At 41.8% G+C, this 27924-nt stretch overlaps 1 protein-coding gene across 1 annotated transcript in view; it reads right to left on the reverse strand.

Annotated features, from left to right (window-relative positions):
• fam222aa (family with sequence similarity 222 member Aa) overlaps positions 1–21615 on the reverse strand; it is a 69877-nt gene extending 48262 nt beyond the window's left edge. Inside the window, exon 1 of the mRNA XM_007559176.2 lies at positions 20667–21615. The gene's annotated coding sequence lies outside the window, so the exon portion shown is untranslated. The remainder of the gene's footprint in view (positions 1–20666) is intronic.
• Positions 21616–27924: the final 6309 nt, after the last annotated feature.

The following is a 27924-nucleotide window of genomic DNA, read 5'->3' on the forward strand; positions in this document are numbered from 1 at the left end:
AACAGGCAACCATTACATCAAAAAGGCGAGGAATTTACCTCTGAGGCAGAACTTGAGATCCATATAAGCTTCATGAGGATTCCGATTTTTATTGGCTTTTTAAATCCACTTCCCGCACCACATTAATAACCGCAGAGCTTTTTCCAGAGCCAGTTAGGGTGTCTGGATCAGGGCGGCTCTCTACCTGTAATAACTGAAGCAAATCACACAACAAAGAACTAATTCAGCAATCTGTGCTCCTTGAAAGTAGTGATGCAGGGAAAACAGTTGAGCTCCAGAGAAGTAAAGCAGAGCAAAGAAGGCGGCTTTTGATAAAAGAAAGATAAAAAAAATACAGAACGCATAAAGTGGAAAGTCAGACCTGTTCAGGAAGTTTGGTGGGGTAAACCAGGGAGCAGTGAGGCCGGTAAAAAAAAAAAAAGAGCCTGCCTTTCGGTTGCAGCACAAGCCATTAAGTTACAACACTGCAGGCTTCCTGTTTTCATGCTTGAACACCTTCTACATGCTTTCAGTAGGGACAAGAAACAATCTCGAGTGAAACAACAGGCAGGAGAAACCCGAGACGACAGAGAGCATTTCAGCGACAAACTGCTCTAAACCACAACAAATCGCTTGTCACTATATGAAAGTCATAAGAGGAATCAGAATAAGGTTTTGTCTTATCCATAAAGAGGAGATCTTCCTCTGTTCATGATCACAGGGGCCAGAGAGCCTTTGCCTCAGCATGGAGGGACTCCTGCACTATGGTAATCATATCCTATTTGAATAATGAGGCAATACCGCCACTCCTGCTGCCCATTCCCCCTGCATCCTTGACTGGAGTCTTTGATAGACACTAATTCTAGCTCCATCTATAAAGCTCTGCTCATACATTTTTAATAGAATCTATTACTTTAGGATTAAATTATAAAAGACTGTCCTCCTTAAATTTTTAATAGTTTGCATAATTGGTATCAGGGCCTGAATGCGCACCATAAAAACCCAGTTTGTACAGGACTGAGCTGCAGAACGAGTCACACAAAACCACACACGGCAATATGACACTGTCACATTCGAGCACACATCTGCTCGCGCCCGTTCACGCACACAAGAGGGCGGCTTTATAGCTGCTGCTGCTGCCGCTGCGGGCTTTGAATGAAAGCGGACAAAAAGGTCAGGGACGGCTGCTTTTTGGCTGCAGAACTCGGGAGTCCGAGACAGGAGGAGCCATCTAATGGGAAAAACGGGAAAGGAATTGAAGCAGGTGTCCACGGACAACCCGCTGACCGACCAAAACGTTCACCAGGGCAAACAGCAAAAACTACTTAGCTGCTTTACAGCTCCTGTTATTCCAACAGTCTGTGATGATAGGGGAGTTCAGCCTGACTGAATAATTGTTCTCCTTTCTGGCAGATGAGCCTTGACTAAAGGGGTGGTTCAGAATGAGTTTCCGTTAAAAGGTTATAAGTAGTTAATATCTTACCTGCAGTAAAAGCATTTCTTGGCAACTGCATTCAGTAAAAATCCAGATCACTTGATCCCGGACACAAATTGAACAGTAACCATGAAAGGAGTCAAGTTTAACCAGCTTAAATCGACTCCAATCTCAAAAGCACAAAATACAGCTATTTAATGAACCTTTGAATCATTATTGTATTTGCTCTGGGCATAATGAAGGCTGGAGGCGGTGCGCTGCTAATGACCTTCCCATGTGAAACACTTTCTAAGAACATGTAAAAGAATTTCTGGTAAAACTACCTATCTAGTACAAAAGTAAGGCTGTGTAAAAATATGTAGCATTATGTTCAGTTAAACTACTTTTGCCATCAGGGAAAAATCAGGGTCACACAAACACAGATGTTTATGCAAAATGAAGATTTGCAATTCTGTCAGGACCTTCTATCTACAAGCAAACCGTCTGTAGTGATAAAAAAACCTTTTTTAAAGTGGACATTTTTGAGAACTCTGTTCACAGTAAGTGTGTCATAAATATATATGGCGATAAAATACTGGTTTACTTTTCACATGCCCACTATGACTATCTGTTGGAGAATCTGCAACAGCAGTTAACTTGTTTTTAGTGGATTATTACACATCTGTTTCCCTTTGTCCTCTGTTGCTAAATCAAACATAAGTGGAATATGTTAAAATGACTGGGCACACAGTCATTAAGAAGGTGCTCAGCCGTAGTCAGGATGACCTTATTTTTAATTCATAAGTAATTAATGTTGATTGTGTTGCTATATGCTGGTGGGGGGTTACTGGCTTTTGTGTTTTTAGTGGCGTTAAACAGACCATGTGAACACTTTTTTTTTTTTTTCTCCAAAAACTAAAAAGGAAAGGAAAATATATCTGCTTAAAAATAAATCTAGTCATGTGGCCGAGGCCTGAAACGGTTATTCTGACCCAAAATGTATTCATTGTTCCATTTAACATATGTGTTTCATACAGGAAGATAATATGGGTCGCACCATCACTCACAGAATAAGCCACCATAAATATTAGCTCTCCAGAGTTTAAGTTAGCTACTTTGACTAGAATCTCTTCTCAGTATCTGCTTCACGCAGGAAGATTATTGTTGGCGCACGGAGCCTCCAACCTGCATGTGTTGTGTAAAAACATTATTGGCTTTTGTGTAAATGACCACCCAACGCTGATGATTTACAGATGTATAAAACATTTGCGTTTACAACTGTTTGCTTCAGCCTCTTGGATCAACTAATCTGGATTTATACCTAATGAAAATGGTAAGACTGATGTACTGCAGGTAAGATATTGATTGTCCATAACCGTTTACTGCATCTTGACTTCAAAAAAAATCCAGAAACATCCCTTTAAATGCCTCTATCTCTCTGCCTGCATCTCCATCCCAGCTCCTTCTAATAACAGAGCATGGAGCAGAATAAATGTCTCTCTGGCATCTTCTTTTCAACTAGAGGCCCCTTAGAAATCTATGCACGTCACCCCCCCTCCCCCTACCCCCCAAATTAGCACCACAGGGACACCTTTCTCTCCGCCCCCTCCTGCTGCCGGCAGCTCTTTGGCATATCTGTACCGGGGAAAAATATTTCACACTGTATGAATTATTAAGCGCGGGGCCAGTGCTAAGCAGTGTGGAGATAGACCAGTTATTCACAGCTCTATTGGGACGGATGCGTCGGGAACCCGGGCCGCTCGCCTATCAGATCGTTTGTCACGAGCGATAGACAATTTACAATGAGAGAATTTTTCAATTTATTCATTCTGCTGTCACTGCAGTTTTCAACCACCGCGCTTTCCTCTCAACAAACCCCCGCCTCCTTCAACTCTGTCTCATCTGCTGAGGGGGCTCTGTGACCGAAAAGGCTTCTCTGTCTTCTGCTCAATTTTTTATTTATTAATTTTTTTGTCTTCTCAGTTTAAGGAAGAGTCGAGAGGAGACGGATTCTGTTACTTTAATATGAGCCGTGGTGACGGCGTGTTGAGGACATCTGGTGACATCTGTTGAGAAATTTCTGCTGTTGTAAAGCTTGACCTGTTGATATACACTTTTAGAGAGTTGAGTTTCTCTTTACAGAATATTATTTGTGATATCATAGAGTTCCCTGACTTCATTTTAAACATCTCTGAATGCATGAACGGTGAATCCTCTTAGGGTTGGATCATGTTGTACAATGTCCCTACAATATGTTCCTGAAGTTTCCGGACCCACTGTATTAAAAAATGTCATCAGCTTGTATTGCCAATAGTAGTTAGTAATGCAACAGATACATCCTTATTGTTTTCCAGGTTGCAACTAGAACTTGCTCAAATTTAGTTGAGCAAGTTGATTCTCAGAAAAGAAAAAACAAACAGAGCACTAGATCATTTCAAGGTTGCACATTTTTGACAAGCTCGAAAAGCTACGATTAATATTTTCAAAATTCTCTAATGGAACAAATGGTGTTTGGTAAAATAATATTTGATAGTTTAAAACAAAATCTGAAAGGGAGGATTAATGTTTGTTTTTGGTTACCGCAAAAATGCTGAAGAAAACTCAGACGTACACATGCATAGGGCCTCAGCTAGAAATCCATTGCATTCTGCAATTTCACCCTTAATTAAGGTGAAGCAGATGTCTAAACACCCACAGATTTCATTTTTGTTGCCTTCAAACGCCGCTGAAAAGCACAAACCGCAGAGCAGACCAGCATCAGGAGCTGAAAGCAGCACTTGAACGTTTCACCAGACAGAAACTCAAATCCACAAGAGGAAATAAAAACTGTTGTTTGCTCTCAGTGCTGTCTCTACAACAGATACAGAGTAGACATTGTTGTTGCTTTTTTAGGTCCAAATGTTCAGTGAAAGCAGCATGACCTGTAAAGCCGCCCTGGCTGTTCCTGTGACATCCTTTGAACCCGTCACAGACCGGCTGCGCTGAATGGGCGTTGATGTGAAAAGCTGAGATGTTAGATAAATGTTCCTCACAGGCAAGGCCTCTGCCCTCATTTTGATGATGCATTCTTACACTCAAATACTTGCTCCCCCTCTTCAACATGCAAGCGCACACACACACACACACACACACACATGCAGACACACACATGCTAACACAGACATGCAGTGCCAACAATTCCAGTGAGGGCAGCGCTTGTTTGGGGACAAGGTGACCCTGTTGCCCGGGGGCCTGTGAACAAGCACAATAGAGGCCTCTCATCCTGCGCACACCCAGCCGGCTGTGTTGGGCCGATGATGGGCGGAGGGTGTGTTGTGTGCGTGCGTGCATGTGTGTGTGTGTGTGTGTGTGCGTGCGGCATCACAACACCCCTCTATTGCAGCTTTAAAGCCTCATTCAGGAAGCCCCCTGAGATAACTCCCTTTCACACCCCGCACAGACGGAGCAAAATCCCCGCTTCGAACCCAGAGTCACGCAGTCAACAGATGGAGCGGCTATTGAGTGAAGGATCGCGCCGGCAGAGGCGGCTCCCCATCCATCCCCGCTGGAAACAATGGGGCAACAGGTCAAGAGTGCTGTCTCAAGGAGGAGGGGGTCAGGCAGGAGGTGGCGCTGGGGGGGGTTACTGCTTTGAAAGAAAGTCAAGCTATGTGAGCACTTTGAAAAGCAGAGGAACTGAGAGAAATGTTTTCTTTCGGATGCTGGACGCAGGGGAGGAGGTCGGTGGCTGCATGTGAGGCGCTCCGGCTGGTTGCCGAGGATTGAGATCATGTGGAGGAAGAAGGTTGGAGGGGCAGGAGGGAGTGAATCTGGGACAGCAATGTTTGTATTCAAACTGCAAACAAGCATAAAAAGATACCCCTGTGCACACACACATCTGACAGTATCACAGTTGGGCGCACATTTCAAGCTGCGGAACGCAAAAAATAAAAAATAAAAATACGTAAGGGGCTGAAAACTATTTATTAGAAAATTAGAATAAGATTTGAGAGACAGGTGCCTACTATTTAATCATACAGACTATTTAAACTATTGGAGATGTAACAATGTAACTATACATCCAGCTCAAGTTGTAGCAATATTTTCTGGAAAACTACAAATCGAAAAATTTCTCCCCAGTATACCAGTAAGAGTTTCGCAGTGTTCTAGACCAGTCCCAAAAGTGGAACAAACAGAAACAAAGAGCTGAATCAGTCAGTAAATAATAAAAATATGACATAAAAATGTCCCTGATCTGGTTTGTGGGTTCAGTGAGAAATCCCAACCCATGGCTACCCTCTTAGAAAACAGTCTACTCCAGTGCAGGTGTGACTGGTCCATGTCTTTTTATGCTTGTCACGTTGTAAAATGCGATGCACAGGTGTATTGGTTTACTGTCCCCATGGTATGAGTGTTTGTGTGCGTGGTTGCTTTGACCTGCGTGATTGTGTGTTGCCGTGATGGACTCGAGACCTGTGCAGGTTGCACCACGCCTCTCGCCTAATGACTGCTGCACACGAGCAGCAGAGCGCCCTGCGACCCTGCACAGGTAAGCAGGTAGACGACAGGTGGATGTATGGATGGAAGTATCAAATCCCAAAGATCAACTGAAAATCATCATATCTTTACATTTTCACAAGCAGAATAATTAAGTTAAATAATTACACTATTTTAAAATCATTTCTCCTGAGTGAATAATTGTCCAGTTCAGCCTTGGTGTTTTTGACTATTTTATGTCTAAGTTCAGTCAACTTCATTGTCAAATGTTCTAATTTGAATAACTTGTCAGGGCCCTGCAGGAACCCTGCATAATAAAAATAATGGCAACCGTAAAAGAGATGGTCATAAGAACATCTTACACTTACTTCACCAGACGAACTCCCTTCCTGGATAGCGCTCAGTGAGACAGGCTTTAATTTGATGTGAAATATATTTGTAACATAGCACAAAAGAGGTCCTGTTACACCCCTATAAAGGCACAGAATTAACAGCCTCCCGTTTCCTTGGGCAGCTCAATAAATCCCCTAAAGTCTGCATTACTATGACATTAGATTGGTCTGATTTTCTTACTTGCTAATTGATTTTTGTGCGTTTCTTCTCAAAATGAAAAAGCAGCTCCAGACCACAGATATCTATGAATAGCTCTGCGCTCAGCCATTCATGTGTGAGGACGTGCACCAGGCCATAACCGCACAGATGATCGCAAAGCAGTCGTACCTCGCTCTGGGGGAAAGTATATCCATTTCCATTGACCAGCACTGCTGCTATCATGTGGCTCTGACCTGGGAGTCTATTAGTCATCTAGTTTGCCCTGCCTCACTGGGTTTCCATGACCGGAGTGGAGACAAAAAGACTTGAGGGTGGTATTCGGTGATCCCAGCGTTTCTCGTATGCCATAAACATTCCTGTGTGCGAGATGCCAAATACTCCTGCCACATGTTCCTCATCCCAGAGAGATTTGGTTTATGGGGCTATTTTGCACAGGAAGGCACTCATTACGGAGCGGAGGGTGTCAGAAGCCCTGCAGCTACTCTCCATTTACAACCACTTGACAAGAAAGTCTCACAAAAAGACTTCCTACCACAAATAACACATAATTAAACACAAAAGCCGGGTTGATGAAATCAGAGTGGAGTATGGCTTTTCAAGGTGGAATGGCTGGAAAAAAAAACACAAAAAAAACTTGTCAAGGACAGCATTATTTCTCTCTAAATAAACTGTCAGCTAAGCACAAAGCACAAAAGCTTATTCTACCTTCTATAGGTCACATCAAAATACATCAATGGCTTGCCATTTCAGAATATACTGCTGTTATGCTATTTGAGGCCAGAATTGAAGAAAATAAAGCCCATTCCAACCACGCTCAGAAGAGATCAATAAGCACATACAAAAAAGAAAAGGGCCATAAACACAGAAGCTTTTATTCAGAGTGCCACAGTACTGATAAAAGCACAAAATACACCTGGAGAGTCAAAGCTGAGAGCGGCAGAGGACAACAGAGCCCACGCAGCTATCAGGAGGGGCAAGAGAGTCCTGGCAATATTAAGACCTCAACAACACAGCAGCTAATAAATTCCTAATATTGTTGGTTTTAAGAAGCCTTTCCCTTCCACAATGAGACCTGATTCAACCCTGGCCGTTGCTTTTATCCCCCTTTCTTTTTTCCCCTTTTCAGTGTAGTCTCACAAGGTCCTCGGCTTTAAGCAAACAATGCTGCTGGGCGGCAGCCCTTATTTAAAAGATTAATAGGATGCTGTCTTGGCAAAGAAGCAATCAGCGAGGTTTCTGTGACAGCAGAAAACATGTGAAAACAAGGCAAAGAGGAGAGACCATTGTCCCGGTTACCAACTGCCTGCCGCGGCTCAATTGAGATAGCTGCTGCTTTCCAGCCCCGCCGTCAATCATGGCGGCAAGCGTCAATGGGGGAAATTTAAATGATAAAACGATAAGTCATGAGCAGGCGATTTTGCTGTCAAAAACTGGACGGGGACTGTTTAAAATGACTTTGTGCAGAGATTTCACCACAGCCAGATGGAATTTGGGTTTGAAGGCATTTCCTCTCCATCGTGACAGAATGTGCAATCACAAGGGGCGTAACGATGTTAAATATCCACGATATTTCTTCGCAAAGCACTATCTGTCTGCAGTTAGCAGGTGAGTAAGTGTAGGTTATCATTATTGGGCCCCAATGTGGGATTGTGTGATTTAAACTCACAATTCTGTTCAGTGTCTGACCATGTCTGAGAGTCGTATTTTGAAGTAAGAAAGGAAGTGACTCTTGAATTGCTGTTTTAAGTTGACAGAGAGGACTGAAGAAAGTCCTGCTACATAAGGAGTAAAGAAGCCTCCATCACATCTCAGTTGTTTGAGCAGCAGTATCTTTGGCAATGAGGTAGAAAAGGAAAATCTTCTTCGTATGCTAGAAGCTAAAAGTGATATTGACAGCACTGCATGATAAAAGAAAGTAAAATACTCCGTCTTGGTACAGCTGAAAACTTAACACCACACTCTTGATCTCGCAAAAAAATATATATCCAGTGCTGCAACGCATCAAAAGCAAAACGCAAACAATAAGCATGCAAAGGGACTCGACGTTCCACAAAATGTGCTTTTTCTCACATTTAGACCACTGTCCAATAAACCAGCAAACGACTGTACAACAGCAGCTTCAATTTTGTCCAGACAGCAAGAAGTGAACCAGATGCTAAGCTAAGTGCTGCAGCTAACAGCCAGCTAAAAATGTGCTTAAAAGTTCTTTGCGTCTCGTCTGTCACATTGTGACCGTTTCTTCTTCCAGAGAGCGTCCAAAATGCTGCAGATAATTGGTGGAAAGGGAGAAGAACTTTTTGTTATTGAGTGTTACTGGTCAGGTGATGAACTGACAAAGAAACAGGGCATTTCAAGAACTTTTAATTTCTCTTTTTGCAGAATAGTTTTCAAGCAACATCTCATTTTATTAAATGTTGGGCGTCATCTCGTCTTGTTCTGGGTGTTCCTTTCAATCCCTGTTTACAACTGGCATCATGGATATATAAGAGAACGCTGACTAAAAGACAAGTTTAAGATACTTGAATGCCAAACCATTTTCTCGGCTCCAGTAAACAGGATCCATCACATTTCGCCCGCAGTCTGAATGAATATGCAGCTGTCTGCGTGTCTGAGAGGCCCAGTTATCAATTGCTTTAATGGTTCCATCCATAAAGACGCTTAGGAACGATTCTAACATGTTCAGGGGGCAAACTTTAATCTCCCCCATGTTTGCGGAAAACATTCCTCAGTTAAACAACAACCATTAATGATGAGGTCCAACACCCATTTAAAGGAACTCTGTTACTCGTCGTTCTCGTCTCTCTGTCCCCCTCACATCTGTCTAATATCTCTGCTGCTACCAAATGAAGCCAAAAACTGCCAGCAAAAGTATCTTTAAAAAATGCATGACAGAAAGTAATGACAGCCGCAGAGAAGATGACAGAGTGGGGAAAAACACAAGTGAGCTGCTGAGGAAGTAAGAGAAAAACACTAAACAGCTGCTTCTTCTCCCCCCCCCAAACTCTGTTCCCTTTGTTTTTCCCCAGGAGAGAGTCCCATGTGATCTGCCTGATCCTGGTTTGTGGCTGACAGAGGGGACCGCAGCTCTGCTCATCTCCCCACTCACATGGCTCCGTGCCCCTCCGCCGCCTGCCTCAGCATCACTCCGCTGCCAGGAGGGGGGGAGTGCGGTGGGGGGGGCGAGGGGAGGGAGGGGCGGAGAGGGGTGGGCTGCAATAAGGAGAGACTCTCCCAGTAGGTTCTCGTCAGTTCCAGGCCATTGCACCTTGCTCGCTGGGACTTTGTTTACACACACGTGCACACACATCCATGCAGAGGCAGATGACTATTAATGGATGCGATAATGGGTTGTGTTCTTTGTCTCCCCCTCCCCCCCCCACACAGTCAAATGTTTTGTCTTTAAGAACGACTGTGACAACGTGACTGGCAGTTCGAGGCCCCGCAGAGCTTATTAAGGTGGCACAGGAGCAGATAACTCTCAATCAAAAGCCAGCGATACGGTTGATGTGGTCAGTGGTAATGTGCAGCCAAAAGGTCTGACATACTTCTTCGGTCTTTGGGGACGAGCAGAGAACGGCAGGCTGCCCTTGTGCGTTCAGTCTCTACAGATGTTGCCTTGGAGAGTGGCTGACTAGTTGGCTGCCGTGACAGCTGGACAGCTGTTCTTATAGACGCAGCCACAGAAGCATGCAACAGAAGTGTGTGTGTGTGTGTGTGCGCGTGTGCGTGTGTGCATGTTTATTTTATCCATCTGAAGTTCCCAGGACGTGCAAAGCTGTCAATTTTACCAATGGTGCATGAGTTGGGATGAGGGAAGATGGCACCGAACAGGATATGGAGAGAGAGAGCACAGATGGGCACAAATCAGACACGGCTGATGTTCTTTAAAGAGATCGCTTGGATTATTTATTTATTTATTTTTTTTTGTGAAGTTATTGTCAGTAATAGTTATCCTAACTGTAGAAGAAAGCTGTCACAGCGTAATATTTGAAGCAAAGGTTAATATGGTTTTCAGGCCAGAACTAGCCATAGTTAAGCTCGCCACTGGAGTTTGAGGTGATCCCTGCTTTGGTACTGAAACTCGTTCATCCACAGCAGAGCAGAGCACGAAAGAAGCAAGCAGATCCAGGTTATTTTAAAAATGCAAAGCTGCAAGTCCCATCAAGCTAAAATAATGTGTTTATCTTGTGGTTAAAAAAAAAAGAAAAAAAAAAAAACACCAACAGACGTAAACCTGCAAGTGGCACAGAAACGAAGGGAATCAGCAGCAGAGAGAAGCGTGTGATAAGAGATACTGTAACGCAGTGAGCAGTGAGCCTGCAACAAATCTCTGCTTCCACACTGACTGCTTGCTTTCTGCTCAGTTGTGCGCTGTGGTCAAAGTTCAGCAAATTTCAGCTTTGACCACAGCTCAGCGCCGGCTCCGTCAAGTTGGACGCAGCTCCACGGCGATGTGGGCGCAGAGCAAATCTGTTGTGTGCAACACAAATGAAAGACTTCCAGAATGTTCCGCTTTGACAGATAGTCAGAGGAGAAATCCTATTTTAGCTGGTTATTTAGCTGATATCTCAAGATATAAACATTTTCAGCTTGAGTCGATTTAAATTGTTATAAGCAGCTAACATTGAGGCAAATGTCTGTGTTGCTTTTAGCTGTCCTGCTTGCTTTTCAACAAACTGACTGTTGTGTCATTTCTACTAGAGGTGAGGAAGCTGCTAGTGATAGCTGCTGTGACTTTTTAGCAAAAATGTGTTATATTCTCCATGAAATCTTTGTCATGCTGAGATATTTTCTCTCTTTAAAACAAACTAATCCAAAATAAAGATGCACTATTTTGCCCTTTTCTTGTCAATTGCAAATGCCTGTTGATCTGCTAATTCTCATTTTGGCTATTTTTTTTTTTTTTCAACTAAAGACAAGACAGAAAAGTTCTGCAGTTTTGAAACCAACAAAAAGGAAGGTATTATTCTCATCTTAAGCCCCTAACCTTTAGCTGATTAATATAAGACTCAAAAAGGTGTGTTAAAGTATGTGCTGTTGGTCGGTGTGCTAAGCAACCCCAAAATAGTCAAAGATTGTAGTTTTGATGCAAACTGAACAGAAAAAAGTTGAAAATTTTCAGCGTTCGACACACTGATCACACAAAATGTTCTGATTTTGATCCCAGCTTGATTAGTTGGTGCATTTTTTTAATTAAATGCAATAAACAACGGCAAAACTCCAGCATAGATTAGAGGCAAGGGGATCGCCAGTTGGAATAAAAAGGCACAGAAAAGCTGAAAAGCAGCTGAAATGCTTAGAAACACTCCACAGCATTAAACACTTTCACCTGCTGAATAAACAAATCACGAGTCTAACAACCTGGAGAGATGCCAGTCACTCGTGCCAAAACTCAAATGTGTCCTAAGCGAGTCAGCCTATTCATTATGCCACAAAAGGTCAGCAATTTGTTCAACTCAATAAAAATGTTAATAAACCTAAGAGCTCGCAAGAAACTGCGCTCACAGGCCTCTGGTTGGCCATCAAAAAAATCATGGATATGTGACTGTGAATGTTTGTGCATCTGTTTGAGCGCAGTGCCGCCGCTGCAGCATTACACAGGTCAAAGGTTGTAGTGCTGCAGCTATCTGACTGGAAATAGAGCTGTGGCCTGGTCATAATCCTGGTCAAACTCCACCAACAGAGCAGATATAAACACACACAAGCATCAATCTGCCACTAGCACAAGTCAGTAGAGTGAGTTGATAAGTGCCACCTCTGGCTCAAACTCTCATCAATCCCTGCTATAAAAAAAAAAAAAAACAAGACAGTTTCATAATTATTTATGAAATCTTTTACAGGAAAAAGAAAAGATGATTGCTGTGGATGGAAGTCTGGAAGTGGGTGGGGGTGGGTCATTGCTAAGCAACCAGTCATTATCCTCCATAGTGGAGCGAGGTGACCGGCCATCCGTCTAAACTCCAGCGGCTCGCCTGGCTTCTGTAAACCCCCACCGCCGCCTCCCTTCTTCACTCTGCCACTCTCTCTCTCCCTCTTCCTCGCTCCCTTCAGCCGTCTCCCCGTCCGAATACAAACAGAGATAAAGAACGCTGCAATCGCTCTTGACACACAAATAGGTTAACACAATAAAGCCGGCTTTGCTTGGCTCACTCGAGGGAGGAAAGCAATTCCAGCAGCAGGCAGGAGGTAATAAAACAGGGCTGGGAGTGTGTGTGTGTGTGCGTGCGCGTGCATGTGTGTGTCCATACATGTCCTCATGTCAACATTTCTATGTTTTTGTGTGAGAGTGGAAACAGGCACACTGAAGCTCCTTGCCCCGGAGGCCTAATATCCCATGGATTTTCAACCCTATCCCGATACAAACAATAACACGGGAGAAAATGACGGAAATTCCAGAATGCTCTTCCATTTAGAAAGAGAAAATGGTGCTTTTATATTAACAATATATCCGACCTGCTTGAACCTTATGCATACGCATGAATATATATCCCTATGGGTCACATGCCTGCTCTGTTGTAAATGGTCTCCAGCATGGTTAAAATTCATAAAAAGAATGAGTTTTATCTGTGCATGCCTTGCTTTACTTTCCCTCATGCGGCTGCCAAGCCCGGCAATAAATGATAAAAATCTCCAGAGTTTTATTAAATCGTCCCACATTCACAATGAAATCGGGAGAGGAGCAAAAAAAAAAAAATAATAATAAAAAAATAAAAAAAATATGGCGAGGTGGCTTTTGCAATTACAGCTCCGGACCAGACAACATTGTTTTCTCCAGTCAGTGGAAATTTCATTACCTTACAGCAATGGCCACACAATTGGGTAATAGCCTCTTTTTGTCACAGACACAAACTGTCTGCGGGAGGTGTGACACCCCATAAGCGTTATCCATTTGCAACAAAATGCATCGAGCCTGTCGTGGTCCAGATACTGGTCAGCATAATGCGCCCCGTTACTCAGCAATACGAAGGAAGTGTTAGACTAAAGCAGTGGTCAAAGGATGGTTCCTGAAACGACGGTGGTGTAATGAATAGCATCAAACCTTGACGCATCCGTGCAGCAGAAAGCTCTGTCCTGAGGCGCTGAATGTGGAGCTGGTCAATAATTACAGAAAGGGTTGGTACATTTACCTGCAGGAGGGCTGAAGTATTAAGAAACCCCAATTAATACATCACATTTTAATTAAACAGTTTTTTCCCCACATCTACCAGCAGAAAAAAAAAAAACAAAAACAGAATCAGATGGAAAACTGACGACAAAAGCAAAGGAGAGTTGAACGTTATCGATCAGTCTTAGATCTTTTATTGTGTAAACACTGATGACCACAAAGCAAGGAACTAGAAACTAAACATTACACTGAGACATGCGACTAATTGATGTGCAAGTTAAAGTTCAGTCTTTGTCAGCTTGGATGATATAACAACTCGGCCTGTTACACCATCGTCCACGTTCTGTAAAGTCCTTGAGTATCTAAACATTTATGGCACTGATGAGCAGAAAATGTACAAATTGACGACCATTTCATTCAATTTTCCTCACGGATTACAAAACATAATATATGTCAGACTTTCTGAAAACAAATGATCCACATGATGTGTTTGTGAAAGCCCCAGACTTAAGACCATCTGATCTCCTGTCAGCAACAGCAGCTGAAAACAGAGTTGGTTTGGGGCGTCATTTATTAAGACCACCAAACAATATTCACAGTGCACTTGATTTCACTCAAAGGTAGAAGTTTGCAAATATATATGATTTTACATGTGAGAAAAGCAGGGGGATTTGTTAGCAGAAGCTAGCTGCTTTTAGCAATATGATGCAATGACAGCCTATTTTTATTCCCATTTGTATGGGTTTGTACACTGAAGGAACATGCTAACAAATAGTGGTGAAAGAGATCTTAGTATTTCACTGGTTTAATGAGACACAAACCGAAGGATTAATAAATAGCTTATTCATACAACTTTCTCTTTGTTTTATGTGTGTGGAGGCCATATTGGATGCTACACTCTGGGCTGTTTGGCAAACCCCGACTTTTCCCATCAGAATTTTGACTTCAGGGGTTATTCTTATTGGATCCGAAACTTGGAAGATCTGACTTCCGATTCCAAATAGAATACTTTATATGACCAACAATGTTCAGAAAAATTAGTCAGAAATGGCATTTATGGAGTAAGGTGGAAATAACGAGGAGCACAGACCTATGCAGCACACTGACCCCAAATTTGTTCAATTTAAAAGGTCAATATCTTTTACATTTTTTGATTTGTTTAGATTTTTTGAAATCATGCTGTTAAAAAACAAACAAAAAACATAGACTCTGGTTTTCAAAATATTATATTGGTTTTTGGACTTGATGATCAATGCCAATGCAGTTTTCTTGTCTGATTCAGAGAGGGGTTTGTGCTGAGGTGACACTGATATATCAACCAAATAAAGTACTGAGGTCAAAGAATCGCTAGCACCAAACTAGCACCAGATAATGTTGGAAAAACATCAGAGATCTTCAAACCACCATGTGGACAATAACTGTGATGAAGAAACAGTAATATTTAATCATTAACTCATCTTTAAGTAGCAAACTCATTAAGAAGGCCGTTGAGCAAAAGTGTCCATTATTTTTCTTTGTTTTTACCAGTTTCCGTCCTTCAACCAGGTAATAAGACAGCAGCAATGTGAAATGGTGGCCATTGTCGACAGGGAATAAATTACCAAAGCATGAAGAGAAAACATCTTATCTGGCTGATGTATTTCCTGCTTCTGCAGAAAGCTACAAAGCCCAAGGGAGCGCAGTCAACCAAAATGCAGAGAGATGGAGATTAGCATGATGTGCAGTTCCTTGTTCCATTAAAGTTTGATCTTCCTCAATAGCCGAGGAGAATCAGATATCTCCCATTCAAGATTAAAGTACGCCAGCATAGAGGGGGGAAGATTAATCAGAGGCCTGTGTGAGATAAAAACAGCCTTGCTTCTGGCATGGAAAACAGTAGCAATAAAGAGTTCAGCTGATAATGTGAAACATGGTGAGCCACAATAGCAAATCAAACAGCATGTGCGGGCCTCCAAAAAACAAATCAAAGCACAGACTAACACCACAGTGCAGCGGCTGGAGGAGTGCAGCAGGGGCTGATCTGATTGCAGCCCAGGCCTTCATTTTATTACTGGTTAAGGTTGAAGAGGGCAAGCTGTGGATTTTTTTTCCCATGTTGCTCTGTCGCCAGCCTCTCATTCCCTCTCCTCCTCTTCTCCTTGAGATCAATGGCGCTGGGGTGATTTCACAGCAGCCTGCATTGTCACCCAGAACAAATCAATGTGACCATGAGGAAGGCAAGAGCGGCATTGTTTTTAAGGGGAGCAAATTCGCTGTTGGAGAGCTTGTCAGATTTGCTTTATTCTCTCTCTTCCCCCCAAGAAGTCTTTGGAAGAAGCAAGCATAGCCTCACTTTTCAGGCTGAGTTATGGAACAAACTATAAACTGCACGGTAGTCACGGCAGTGTACTCATTAACCACACACACAAAAAAAGAGAAAACGTCTGCTGGCTGTATTTCATATCTGCGAGGGCACCCTTGAGGAAGAAAAATGGACAAGCGGGCCCTAACCTTACCAAATGAAAGGCTATACATTAACCTCGGAGTCTGGTGAGATGTGACTCCATTCAGGTTTACAGGGGAGGAATGCTGCTGTCTGTCATGCGCTAACTGGCTGCAGATAACCCTCCTGAGGATCAGCCAAGGTCTCATGAGCAGAGTATTGGTCAGCTAATCCCTGGAGATTGGTCAAAACAACAGGAAATCAGACTCCCAATGGGCACACAATGGATAACGTATGATCCTCTGGAAAAGTAGTCGTACTTTTTATACTTTCCAACATTTGGTATTGTTACAGTCACAAACATAAATGTATATTTTCATATAGTTCTTGTGTGCAACTGAACTGTAGCATAGCATTAGAGAGCAAGTAGCAACACAAAGAAAAGCCTGGGACAAAGTTGTGTCGAAGTTTAAAGCAGGGTTAGGTTATAAAACAGTATATCTGACAGAGCATTGTTCAATTTATCATCTGAAAATGGAATCGGTGTGGCAGAACAGCAAACCTTACAAGAAATGCCTCTGCACCTGAACTGATAGTCTGGACAGCCAAGAGGCCCGTGCCAACTGGTCAAACGGGTGGAGCTAAATTCAAGAAAATCCAGGATTAAAATATGGTTGAGAGGAAAACTCAATAAAACACATTTACATTAGTGATTGTAAAGTGAAAAATGTATAAGAAAAAAAAAGTTCAAGGGGTGTCGGTACTTTTGTAAGACTTTCTATACAACGCTCCAGACAATCAGGAGAGCATCTAGGAACATCTGAGATGAGTATTTAAATGTTAGTGCCAAAGGTTCTTTTTCTGAAACAAGATGTTTCAATGTCTTTGTCCACTCAGTCACACACAAGTCATCATGATTGTAACCCAGTTTTATGGTACGTCTGTGATGGTTTGTATTCAGCATTGTTGACAAAAAGTGTGTTGATGGTAAAGCTGTAATGTCCCTCAACAGTCCCAGCTGTCTGCTTGTCTAAGGTAACCGGTTCTATCCATGCCCACTTTGCCCCGTTCAGAACCAGAAGTTTTATCTGACGGCTAAGGACAGCCCATATGACTCAGTGCAGTTAGAGACAGTGAGGAACAAAAGTTTAGTGCTAAATAATTAATTTGCATTATAGTGCAAAAAAAAGCAGCATTTACTACTACCTGCAACAACCTAATGGCATTTAAAAAATACATAGATCAAGCTGGAGACCAAACGTCTTTTTCACTTGTGTTCATTCACACCGACACTCTGAAAGTCATGGTTTCTTCTCAGCAGTCCCTTGCATGTGATGCTTCTGTTTTATGCTCTGTTGCCACATCCCAGGCACTAATGTGCAACGGTATCAAATCGTGCAAAATTGAAATGCACAAAAAAGGGCATGTCTCTTTTTGTCTGGCTGCATGATAAAAAAAAAAACAAGGATTGTAGACGTTTGATATGAAACGCTTTGATCAGGTGGCTAATGAGGAACTGTTGACATTGCTTTGAGTGAAACATCTTGTTTGTTCTTTTGAGCGGTGTTTATATTTTACAGGTAAGAAACAATCTGCTGGCCTATGAAATCAACTTACATAAGAGCAAACTATTTACTTTCATCTACAGAAGAAACATATTATCGTAGAAAGTACGATTCTCTACAAAATAAAAAAAATCCATGCAAAGATAGACAATGTAAGACTGGACATAAGGTAGATCTTGAGTCTGTCCAGCTCTCAGACACACACACACACACACACACACACGTCTGCATCCACCATTCCAGTCATCTTAAGTGCCAAAATGAGTTTTACTGCCTCTGGGAAGGTGTTGAGACAATCAAACCATGCAGGGATTAAAAAAGATTAATACACAGCACAGGAAATTAAACTTCAGCAACTTTAACGATATTCATGAGAGCAGCTCACTTATTCCCATCAGGCAGGCACTTTTAATAAGCAAAGAATACGGTAAGGAGCCCAAAAGCTATCAATCAATCAGAGCGATATGCAATTTGAGTTGCTAGAATTGATAAAATGCCAGGCTTCTCTTAGCGTATTGCTTTTTGTTAATGCATTGCGTAAAATATACATCTCGGCCTTCCAGCTGTTGGCAAATTTAATGAGTACAACAGATTGGACTTTACATAAGCACTCTGGGTATTCTCAGTTCCGTCAGTAAGTAAAGGAATGCTGTAGTTCTCAGAATTTAGATTGTTAAAAGTAAAATAATTTTACTTTTAGCCAGGAGGTTTCTAAATGGAGGTCGCCGGTTCTATCTGTATTTTTGGTATTGCACCCCAAATCAAAAGGACAAAATAAAGAAATTAATAAAAATCTGGCTGTGAGTCAGTTTACCTATTTGCTACTTTCTACCCCGTTTTATTTTAAAATGTTAACATTTCTCCCCCGTCTTGTTCAGTTTTGCACCATTAGATCCGTTTGTATCCATGTACAAGAACTATTATGTTTGGAATTATTTCCATGAACTATGAAAATGAATGCTCATAAAAATGATACAATCTGACATATGATTTTATGTAGTTGTATACATTGCTGTATTAAAAATTTTGTAGGACCTACTTTGAATTTACCTTTGGTCATTATCCCCTTGTGGGCTAAATCTGAGTCAGTCACTCCTTCACCAACTCTATCTGTCCATTTTCTACCTGTCAACAAACCGTTATGCACCCTTTTACTCCAGCCATGCTGTATTTGTTAATTTTTTAATTCTAGTTCAGTATTTCACAAATTATAGAGATGATAATAAAACTGGTCAGGTATTATTTTGTAATAACTATGTATTTGATCGTATCACCATTTCTATTAGTGATGATTGCCGTTTGAGCCAACTAAGAAATATGACAGGTTACGACCTCTCTCCAAACAAAAACAACACAAAGCGACCTAATGCTGGTAGTTGATGTTTAGAGGGAGTCATGAAACCCAGATTTACTAGCAGAAACTTTAAGTAGAATATAGAAAACCAGTTTAAATCGTTGGTTGTCAAAGTAGTACAAAAGATGCAAACTGGTGCCAGTTCAGATACCAAACCTTCTGAAGCAGATGTCTTCTTTTTTAGCATATTAAAAAGTCAATATGAAACAAATGAAATGGAAAGTACTCGTGAAAAACACCTGGGAGAAAAGAAGAAAGCGTTTTATGCATAATATATTGTCTGGCAATAGGGTGGCCAACAGAGTGGCGCAAATTTGTAGGGGTGGACACGGTTCCCCACGGGTTCCCCTCTGATGGGGCCACTGGTTTTAACGTATTAAAAGTACCAATCATCCTCCTTTTTAATGAATAAAGAAAGCTACAAAATGAGGAACGCTTTGGAGATATGAAGGTCCAAAAAGGAGATCTAACAGTAAGCCAAAAGACAAAGAGGCAGAAAAAAAAACAACAACTCCAAACTCCGAAAAGATAACTCAGTGACCCAGATATTGAAGCTTACCCCCCCATGCCATTCCATTCTCCCATGCTTTTGTCCAACCATCATGTTGAGTTAAGGCAAGCATTATGCTGGGGAGACTATTTGTTTAGGTGAGGAGCAGCCACAGAGCTAATATGAGCACAATTTGCTCAGCAGGTCATAGGCGCGGAGTGGAGGAAGTAAATGAGGCAGTTCTGTCCCCCCGGGTGCAGCTCCTGTCTCATACATCACTGGATGTTTTATTCAATACAGCCAGGAAGGACTCGATGGCAGGTGCCCTGACTGTGGGGGCGCCGGCCGTCCCTGCTGCTGGTGGTGGAGGAAGATGAGGAGGATGAGGAGGAGGAGGAGGAGTAAGAGGAGAAGGGGGCCTCTCCATATTACATTCAGTCAGCCGGCCCAATCTGCAGGGCTGCGAGACAGAGCATGACTGGAGCCAGCGAGAGGAAGATCAATTTGGAAGGATGCTTGTACAGTCTAATGATAAAACACACTTGGTGCAGCTTTTTTTTTTTTCTTCCACTGCTCAGTCAGCATAATGTGAAGCTCGTCTCTTTGCAGCGTGAGCAATGAGGCTAAATATTGCAAAGCAACCTCAGCAAGCCGGCGAGGCTCAAAGTTCAGACTCTGACTTTTATTAACTCGCATTTATATTCGAGGAAAGGCGTGAATTTCAGATGCACCTACAATAAGCAGCCCGAGCAGAGGAGGAGAGGCGTCTGCAGGGATGGACGGTCTCGCTGCAGACACTGAGAGCGTTAAGTGAAAAAGTTTTACACACGATTCTCTGAGCATTTTATGAATACCCCCGACACAAGCCCCTCCGACACAATTACATGTAAGGGATGATATATGAGTGGGAAAATGTCTAATTGCACCAGACTGTACAGCAGTGACGCACGGGGGCGTATAGACAGATGAAAAATTCGCACCTTTTGCTCTGAGCCGCAATCTCTCCCCCTCTCTCTCTCTCTCTCTTCCCAGCGCCACCGGTGCCCGCGGTGCACTGCCCTCCACAACACGCTTAATTGCTACCCTTACTTGGGAAAAAAAGCCCCAATATTAAAACATCAAAGCAGTTCCTAAAGCTATTCGGCTCTCTCTAACCACGCTGCGTTTATTGTGGGTCACGTATGGAAACAAAGGCTTTAAATCAGAGACATCCGTGTGTTGCGATCCTTTATCGTAAAAGAATTCATCTAGGCAGGAAAAAAACAACATACAGACAAGGAGAGAGAAAAAAAAAGCTAAATATACCTACCATAAATTGTTCCTTATTGCAGACTAGAACTCCATGCAATCGTTAAGCAACCTGCCTCATTCTTCTTTGGGCCAAATTAAAAAGGATTCATTCCGCTTCCCCCCAGAAATCCAGCTGCTGCTGCTGCTGCTGCCGCTCCTCTGCAAAGATTCAATGCTGATTAAGTTTATCCTCGTCTTCCAGTGGTATGCAAAAATTAAAGATTCCACAATCTCGCCTTGAGCATGCAAAGTTAATAAGCTTCGCCCCCTTTTTTTTCTCCTCCCTTTTATTAGCTCGACTCGGCTGCCGATAGAATGTGGAGGTTAAGAGCGCAGGTCGGCGGAGTCTCTCAGAAGCGTCCTCGGAAGGATTGCGCACCGAGCAGCGCTTCTCGTTTTTCAGCGCTTAACCTCTGAAAGCAAAGTGAAAAGAAACACTCGCTCTTTTCTGTCGCTTGAGAATACTTCCAAACAATGAAAAACTGGACTGTTTTACGCAGTATTCCAAAAAAAAATAAAAAATAATAAAAATCCAGCGTTGTTATTACGCATGGGTCCGTCTCCTTCCTATGAGCAATTTTTTTTAAAATATAGATTGCAAAAGTAAATGTTTAGGAATATGATTCAGGCAATTATTGTGTTGATATACCCTGAACGAAATCCAGGCAGGGCCAAAAGCAGCCTGGAATATCCTAAACTGATGCAAAAAAGAAAAAAAAAATCCCGGCGATCAGGCTCTGCTCCGTCCGTCACTTTCTCTGAGGGGGTCGGCAGGTTTCTCTCTCTTGGATGCGTTTCCTCCGGATTCAGACGCAGATTTCCACATGCGGTCTTGGAGCAACCTCAGTGGCGAAACTCAACCAGCCTCTCTTTGGCGTTTAAACCAAATATAGAAACTGCTCCGTCTGAATAAAGAGCTAGCTGCTTGAGGCAGCTCCGGGGACGCGGTCCTGCCCTTCTGCCGAACCGCCGCGACTGACAATAACCCGGAACGCTGCAGACTGTCAGGCTGTTCAGACCGCCCACCGACCAATCACATAGCTCGGGGAATAGACACATTCCCACGGGCTGGCCAATCACCGGTAATTGAAGGCTGTTACCATAGAGACGCTCCGGCGTCTTAGCGTCTGAAACCACGTTGTTTATATACGCGGAAGATAACAAAAAAGGAGAAGGATTTGACATAAATTGCAGTGGCAGGACGGAGATGGGGATCTTTGATCAACTTATTTTAAGCAAAGCAACGTTTCTGTTCTTATTTAGCTTTCCGGTTGAGGGCTGAAGGCAGCATCTTCTAATGGGACGAACAGAACCCGGCAGGGACCCAAGAGAGTCCGGCAGGCTGTTCTGCTTCGTGGCTGGTCTGCAGGGAGAAATAAAGATCCTGATGAGATCGGAATGAGATGAGATGTGATTTCTTTCAGCCTAATGGAAGTACTGTTTATGAATTAGTGACTTTAGAGTGTCATTAACAGGTTGAAGTCTCATAATTTAACACTTTAAACATATTTTTAGTGAGAAGTTTATTAAAAGAGGCCATAATAATGACTCTAAAAATTCCATAGGTTTGTGTTATAAATTGAAGCCAGGATGAGTCATTTGAACACTTTTTCCACCTTTAATATGACACACTATGTCTTTGTGAAAACAAACAAACAAAAAAAAAGATAAGATTAAAAATTTGCAAGCTCCAGTGCAAGGTAATGCCTTGTTGACGCTTTTGGTTTGCAGAGAAGTGACATGGGATGGAAAGAATCTTCTTTATACAAAGGCAACAATCAGGAGAGGGGAGGCAAATACAAATCTACCACATCGCAGCCCAGTGAAACGGTGTTCAGCAATTTGAGAAAATATGGGATAGCAGTGACATTACAACAGCCAGATGTTTCTCCAAAACCGACAAAAAGGCAAGACCTTTTCAACAAATAGAGATCAACTGCTACATGTGTAAATATTTCTGGACCATAAATTTTGTATTAGAATCTGCTATGATCTGATGAAACATTGATATTAAAATTAGCATTGACAAGTTGTGGCACAGATAAGTTTAAAGCACAACACTGAAAAAAAAAAACAACATTTTGCTCATATGTTCTGATATATGTTCATATGATCCAAAAATCTGGAAGCAACCAGATTTTTGGATCAACTTTCTTCCAGTAAAACTTTTTTCTTTGTTCCTCCGGTAGTTTAAATGCTGCATAATTCAAACGCTGATCCACAAAATACCGGCATTAGTGTTGTCATTATTCTATGTATTTTCAAGTTTTTTTGTGTTGTTTACTTTAATTTTCAAGTTCATGGTACTGCATCCAAGCATCGTTTTCTCTGTTGTTGTTTTTTATTTTATTTTTTTACTGACATCAGCTCCAGTAGTTGTTTCATCTAGCTACATCTAGCTTTTAGTGCCACAATAGTGCTACATAAGGATGTTGTTTTATAGCCTAAACCTGCTTTAAACCTCTCCATAACTTTATCCCTGCCCTGTCTGCTGTGTTCCTTGTTCTTAATGATGCCAAATGTTCACTAATGTTCCCTAACAAATCTCTGAGACCTTCACAGAAAAAAAATTGATTTATACTGAGATTATGTTACACACGGAGGCAACTTTTGAAGGAAATACAGATGCGGCGTTGAATTATCCTTAAAGTTCTCAATTATGCACAATTCTGTGTTAGACTATCACATAATCTAAGCAAAATAAAATGAACTGATTATAATGTGGCACAATGTGAAAAGGTTTTGTGGGTATTAATACAGGTCACCTTGCATAAGGAACATGAAACTTTGCAAAGTGCCTGTTTTTGGCTAAATGTCAGTAGAGCAGCAAGGAAGTGAGCAGAGCACCTTGACCGTGGCTCTGCGTTTGTTCTTCGTCTTGGTGGCTGTGGCCTGTGCACACAGACCCTGGGACTCACAAAGCCGGTACAAGCAATCACACATCATGGACTCTCATAATAAGCTGACGCTGGGAAGTGGGTGATGCAGCACTCAGCTTATGCCAGTGCTGATAAGAGCCTGAAAGTATTACCTCGGTCTGGCAGCCCGCTCCAAGAAATCCATCCTGAGCCAGGTCATCAATTCTGCCCTATCTGATTGCTCACCAATCCCTGGCAGCTCGATGTCGTCGTCCTGGCTCCTGCCGTTGAAATTTTCTCTATGACTTGCACTTTCATGCTAGTCCTTTCACAAAAAGAAACAACCACATGCTCTGTGCACGCATAGGTCTTTCATGAGGTCTTGCACCCACATGAGAAATCGCACAAACGGCTGAACGTATGCTCCAGAAGAGAGAAAGTTTCCAGAACAATGGATCGCCTTGCTCAGTAGATCCCTTAAATGTATTAGCTTCAATTACTCTTCCTCTCTGCTGCCTTGGTGCACTTACACATCATGCACTAAAGGCTGTGGAGTTCACCCACATCACCTGCGCTGCACGGCTGCAGCGTCGATCAAACAGATGAACAAATAATTGAAAAATACTAAACTGGAGCTGTGTCGTTCACCACCGAGGCAGCGGCCCAGGCAAATAAGTCGTTTGATTAGCTGATAAGCAGATGACTCAACAAACATTCAAGGCATGTTTACCGTGGTTTGATTAGAGCACGCCCAATATGCAGAAGATTGGACTCAAATATGCTGTGAAAACACTCAGCTGTTCCAATCCCCAAGGCAGCATGAGGGCACATAAAAACAATGAATTATTTATGGGGGAGACTAGTGAAATATCACAGTGGATAATTTTCTGTGGGCTATATTAAATGTAGTCTTCAGAATAATATGTATGTGTCTCTGCATTTCTCAGAAATCATTCCCTCTGACAGACTGCAAAGCCGGATGATTGGAAATAAAATCATGTTTAGATATTTCCCTGCCAGGAAAAACCTATAACTGTTTCACTAAAACACCAAAGGAAAAGCTCATTTACATACTAATTGCGTCTCCTTCTTTCCCAGTAAATATGATCAAAGGATATTCGCTTTGTCTCTGTTTTAGACATTAGCTCTGGCTCAAACTGAAAAGTCTCAATTAAGCCAAGCATTTTGCATGCCTCGTTGGAAAGCGGGTTCACGGTACCAGTAAATTCAGGTTCAGCCTCACCAAAAAAATAAATAAATAAATCACCACGTGGTATTTCTCTGAACTGAGCATCTCATAAATAAAAGCTCCAGCCACAAACATTAGTGTCTGTCTTAGAGCTGAAAGCCTTACGCTGATACAATTTGTTCCTGAAAGTGAACTCAGTTTAATTGAGCAAAGTTGAAGATTCCACAAACAGCAAAGCAACAGCGAGAGAGAGAGAGGGGAAGGAAATCGATGGCAACAGAGGCATGGAAAAAAGAGATAGCATTGATTTATCTGCCATTGATTCATGAGGATCGCTGCATTGTGCCCTGCGGGTGAAATGCACGCTGTCTGCCAACTGATGGGGATGAATCTGAAAAGGTGTCAAGTGGTTAGAGGACACAGAGGTGGAGGATGAGATCGGCAGGGACTAGACGAGGGTGACTGGGAAGGGAGTGAGCGGGGCGAGCCAAAAAAAGACAAGAAGCATCAACTGAAAGAGAGGAGTAGTAAAAAGGCTCGAGAAGAGAAAGTGATGTTGAGTAAGGATGACACCAGGCTATGCAAAGTTGACTGGAATCAAATTCAGAACAATGTCTGAAACTGAAAAACAAAAAAATCCAACTTAGACTCCTCCAAACGTTTGTTGAGCTTCACAGAGACAACCTTGACAATGTCTTGCGATACCCATACCTCTCGATTCTTTAGAAATTTTGTCAACAGACAAAAACCTCAAAATTCAATCTGTGATTTTACATCATAAACAACTGCAAACTGTGAAAAGGATGCAGGATTTTACAAAGAAAATAAAAAATATAAAAACAATGTGTGATTTATGTGATTACAAAACAAAACTTGAAACACAAAGCACTCCGTTTCCTTTACTGTGATATTTCTAAAGAAATCAAAGTAAAACCAACTTTATTTAGAATCCCCAATTAGTAAGGAGAGTCCGCCTGTGTGTATATATCCAGCTGAAGGCCTCAGAAGTTTGGACAAGGAACAAAGGAGTAAGATACAAAGATGTGAAGATGTTTAAAGCAGGGTTAGGTCATACTGTACAATAATGCATCTCTGAGTACAAAGCAACTCCAATCCACAGCTCAGATGGAAACAAGATAAATGCATGCAACACATCTTGCCTTTACAAAAGTGAAAGAAGAAAGCCAATGCTGAAAGAAAACATCTTGTTTGCAGTTTGTTACAATCCATGTAGGAGGGAAGGCAAACATTTGGAAGAAGTTCCTCTGATCAAATGAGTCCTGGTGACACGGTGTTAACGCCGTTGCTTTGCAGTAAGAACGTTCTAAGTTGAAATCCTGTTCTCCCTCATGCATGAGTGGTTCAGGCAGATTTTCGATTGTGTGGCGCATTTTTTGACTTTTTTTTTTTAATTGAACATTTAAATTACTGTCATGGCACTAAAATCAGAAATTCAGCTCTAAATAATAAAACGGATCCCAAGAAGATACTCTGGTTGGATGAATGATTGAACATAAACGCTGACAAAATGTTTACACCGAAATGTTCAAAGACTTGTAAAAACAGCTACAAATAAATTCTGAGGCCAAATTTGTTCTTACAATTATATTATTAATGCACTTTCTACATAGATTTTTCTTCTGCTACCATTTGATTTGCAGAACATGTTTAAAATATAAACTTCAGTGAATGCAATGTGCCTTCAAGCAAAGAGATTTTCTGAAAATTTGAGTTCCTTCAAGATATCTGGCATTTGAAGGCATAACCCTGGCTTTATAGGCTGCAAATTAGTTCACCTCCCAGTAGGAGATTTACTTGAACGTGGGACATGGTTCAGTCAAAGTACAAAGACATGGTTCAGTCAAAGTCCACAATGAAATTGGAGATCTGTGGAAAGATTTAAAATATGTTTGCAGATGCTCCCAATCCAATCGAATGAAGTTTGAAATATTTGGAAAAGAAGGATAAACAATTACGTTTAACTCACCCCAAAAATTGTGCAGCTGTAACTGGAAGGAAAGGTGATTCTGCAGCTTTCTGAGGTTTATCTAATACACCCGTTACATAAATCCCAACAACACAGACGTAGATGTAAAGTGATCAAATATGTAGAAAGTTCAAGGTAAACGAATGACGAAGGTGTATAAAAGTCAGCGCCTTTCATATTTTCAACTCCTGCTTTAAAAGAGGTTCAGGTTTGGGAGGTTTTGACCTCTGCCACACCTGGGCTTGTTAAACCTGACCATGGATCCTCCTCTTCCACATAAAAACTCAAAAACACAAAGGAGCAGCAGGGACCTAAGCTGTTTGAGTTTGCTTCACCTAACTACGCCGATTTGGTAAGTGGAAAGCTTTGAAGCAGCGGTTCTTGCATCTAGCTGTCACTACTGTGTGAGAAAATAAAACCGTTCTTAACACCTTTCATGTTGTTTGTCAGCACCTTTGCGGTACCTGCAGCTCCCAGTAGAATATATATAAAAAAAATTAAAAAAAAACAGACACGTTTACCAGTTTCCTTGTATTATCAGGTAATACAAAATATGCAGGAAAATACAAATATGTAAGATCAATGCTGCATTTTTCTTTTAATAAAACGGAACAAGGAAGATGTCAGCGTTTGTGCAAAATCTGAACTTTAACGTTTTAACTTAACTGATACTGCTGATGAGACATCATCTTAAGACATGCTTAAACAAACGCCGTCTCACGCTGAGCGTATTTACACAGCCTTCCTTCGAAAAGCAGCTGGTTTAGGCAGGGCTGTCAGGAACACAGCAATTGCTTCTGTTGTAAGAGTGCTTCACGGGATGGATCTGCTCTTGCTCTTCACGTGTCAATATCATGTTGGTGTTGGTGTCTCAGATTGCTAAAAGTTTAATACGTTTTTTTGTTAAATCTTCTAAAAGAAAAGGACCTAAAGGAAAAAAACAACAACAACAACAACAAAAAAACAGCCAAGTAATTACATGGGATGAGACCTGTAAGTCTAATATTTTATAAGTATAGAACATCATTTAGCAGTATGTATTGTAACTCAGATCATTTGTAAGATTCTCTTAGAATATTTCTTACTTCTTAAGTTTCTCACTGCCTTTCTATTTTGCATAATATTATAATAAGTCTCACTGACTATAATAACCACAGTCAAAAGGCTTGAACATATTGAGTTAGTCCAGTTTTGAATCTGACACTGAAGCACACTATTGAACCCACCGTGGACTTTTGACAGG

The sequence above is a fragment of the Poecilia formosa genome, unplaced genomic scaffold (assembly GCF_000485575.1).
Source record: "Poecilia formosa unplaced genomic scaffold, Poecilia_formosa-5.1.2 Scaffold103, whole genome shotgun sequence".
Lineage (NCBI taxonomy): Eukaryota > Metazoa > Chordata > Actinopteri > Cyprinodontiformes > Poeciliidae > Poecilia > Poecilia formosa.